Here is a 3,303-nt window from a genome sequence, read left to right as displayed (position 1 = left end):
TTGGTTAATCACGTATAGTTCTTAATCGATTAGAATCAGAAAAAAGGAAATTGACTCACCGTAACTTAAAATCAGGAAGAAGGCGAACAAAGGGGCGGAGTTTTTCGAAATCAATGACCCCTGTCTTTCATTGTTATTCCTTGAATGAGGTAAGCAAGACCCCATACTACACACTACATACACATACATAAAAATTGGGTTCTATATTATTTGTATAAACACCGATTGGAAACCCTCACATTGCATTTGATGAAACCCTAATCAATATAAACACACACACTAACACTCACGAATCGAATCGAATTTATAAAAGGAAAAATTCTGACTGTTTTTACCTGCTCCAAATCTTCATTACCATACATTATCATCTTAGAGATATAGATATTGCACTTAAAGGTCTCAACCATCAAAATACGATCCAAGGGCTAAAAAGTGGTTCCTAATTATGCAATGGTTATCATTTGAACCTTATTCCATGAGACTTGAGGTAAGATGCAAAGAGCATTCTTTTGAGTTTTAAACCATCTGTAATTAAGTTCATTATTTAATCATTATTGTTGCAATTATTAGGTATTATAGATAATAATACCCCATGAAATTACCTTTTAGTAATTTTCGTTTCTAATTGGTTAGCATCTTTTAAGTTTTAAAACCATTTATAGTTATAATTAAATTCATAATAACGTTGATTAAGTTTTTTATATTTAATTATTATTATTATTATTATTATTTTTATTTTTATTTCATATGATGTTCATCAACTATCTATCTGATAAAATTGTAAAAAAGGTTGTAACCTTATTTGTATGATGTTTAGCAATTACTAAACCAAATAATAATGACTTAATTATAAAAGTCAATCAAGTAATCGGTTACGGAGAACTTGAAATGGAAAAGCAATGTAAATATGAGGAAGGTGATGATGTTCAACTAAGTCAAATGATTTAATTCTTTATCAAGTATTTAACAATACTTAATTTATAAAGTTATCAATTTAATTGTATTTATCAATTTATACTCATGTAGAAAGACTAATTCCCTTTACTAACTTCATTGAGTTGTTGTACTATAAGCATAATATGTTGCAATTATTTAAATTTGGTTGGAACCCTTGTGAAATGCTTTATACGATAGTATAGATAAACGCAATCAATTTAAATCTTTTGCGCGGGTTGAAAACATCCGAGCCCTTAAAGTTTGCTGCCCAATCCTGTCAAACAATACCTCCTCAAATATTTCCTCTGCATCTATATTGCCTATATATAGTATCAATTAAATCACACAAAAGCATCATATGTTTAAAAAAAATAGTAAAGTAGAAATTAAAAAAGGAAATACCAATAGGCCAAATAAATGTCTATCTCCAAATGAATAACTTTTCTCGTACCCACCCTTTTACACCTCCATATACATGAAGCTGCAAAAAGGAAAAAGACTATAAATTTATGAACAATTAAACAATACATTGGTAAATGGTTCCAGATACTATAGTCATGTAAGGGTACCTTGATGAAGTATGAAGTGTCTGTCTTTTGTATCCAATAACCTGTGTGTATACTTTATATGTAATATAAAATCATAATTTGAAAAAAAAAACCACTAAATCACCAAAAACATAATAAAACATCAATATAAACTCATAGATTATGTAAAAGAAAACTGTTATCCCATTTGAATATTTTAAGAAACAAACCAAAGTTTTTTCGAATAAATGTTGAAATGGGTATAAAAGAACACACCTTTCCACCAAGATAAATAAATTTCATATCAACTTATCTCTTTCTTATCTCTTTCTTTTCGACTCTAACTCGCACAATAGTAGACAAAGGAGTTGATGTTGAGTGAAATGGTGAATTTATAGCAATGATAGGAGATTCCTTAATCGGTCAAATTTATTACATATTGATTGAAATTGGACCTTTGGAGTGCTTTTGCGGTTTATCCCAATAGGTTTCGTTTATTAATTGCATTTAAGAACCGAACTTATTATTGTATTATTATAATTAATTGTGATTATATTCTCATTTAATTATTTTTTTATTTTTTAATATTAATGTAGAAAGACCATTTCACGCCTTACTAACATCATTAAGTTGTTGTACCATAAGTATAAAAGATTGTAATTACTTAAATTTGGTTGGTATCCTTATGAAATGCTTTATAATATAGTATAGATAGATAGATATAGATATAGATAATTATTTTTTTTATTTTTTAATATTAATGTAGAAAGACCATTTCACCCCTTACTAACATCATTAAGTTGTTGTACCATAAGTATAAAAGATTGTAATTACTTAAATTTGGTTGGTATCCTTATGAAATGCTTTATAATATAGTATAGATTAGGTTCTAGCATTAATATACTGTACTATATGTTAATATGGTGTTTCATGCATTGCTTTGTTGCAAATTGTGTTGTTTTATTTGTAAATTATTATTATTATTTATAATAATCTAATTAATTTAGCCAAAATCTTGTTAATAATATATTAGAATATATATATATATATATATAGTTATTTTAATACTTTTATTATTTTAATATTATAATAATAATTCCTTTTTTTTACTGTTTAACTTTAATTTAATGATTTTTTAGTATCACGGGGTGGGATAAGCTTGGTGTCAACCGGTACTGGTATCGAAAATACCGGTACGGTCTTGTTTGGTATCGGCACAAATAGTAATTTTAATATTTTAATAATATATATAGTTTTTTATATATTTTTATTATTTTAATATTATAATAATAATTATTTTCTTTACTTTTTAACTTTAATTTAATGATATTTTTATGATACTTATGATCTTTCGGTTTAAATTTTATCTTAATCTATTAAATTCTAATACTAATATCATGGATAAGTTCTTAATATTTGATATCATTTGGATCCCTTTACCTATTTTTTTTATTATATGTTTTCTTTGAAAATATATTGTTGTGTTTTTATTACGAATTATATTTGAGCTACTTTTAATATATTAGTTACTTCGAAATTTAAATTTATGGTTACCTTGTCAAAGATCATTTTATAGAATAATCATAAGTTTGGAATAATTATCTTTAAACCAATTATTAAAACAAATTAAGATCAAAGTTAACTTTAAACTAATCTACATTTATCTATAATATATTATTTAGTATAATGTGTTATTGATGATATTAATTTTAATGATTATTGATATATAATTATTTTATTTTATTTTTTATCTTATCTCTTATTTATTTAATATAAATTAAATGCAATTAATAGGATTTTTATAGGATGATGCATTTAAAACAACCATAAATTTTGGTTT

The 3,303-nt window shown here is 25.0% G+C and overlaps 1 long non-coding RNA gene across 1 annotated transcript; it reads right to left on the bottom strand.

Moving 5' to 3' along the window:
• Positions 1-1,021: 1,021 nt before the first annotated feature.
• On the bottom strand, positions 1,022-2,212 carry LOC110923241. Its single transcript, XR_002583890.2, has 3 exons — positions 1,506-2,212; positions 1,339-1,417; positions 1,022-1,256 (listed from the first exon to the last, which is right to left on the bottom strand). It is a non-coding gene; the product is annotated as an uncharacterized LOC110923241 (long non-coding RNA).
• Positions 2,213-3,303: the final 1,091 nt, after the last annotated feature.

The sequence above is a fragment of the Helianthus annuus genome, chromosome 17 (genome assembly GCF_002127325.2).
Source record: "Helianthus annuus cultivar XRQ/B chromosome 17, HanXRQr2.0-SUNRISE, whole genome shotgun sequence".
Classification (NCBI taxonomy): domain Eukaryota; kingdom Viridiplantae; phylum Streptophyta; class Magnoliopsida; order Asterales; family Asteraceae; genus Helianthus; species Helianthus annuus.
The sequence above is the reverse complement of the archived record's forward strand: the minus strand, read 5'-3'. Positions and strand labels throughout refer to the sequence as shown.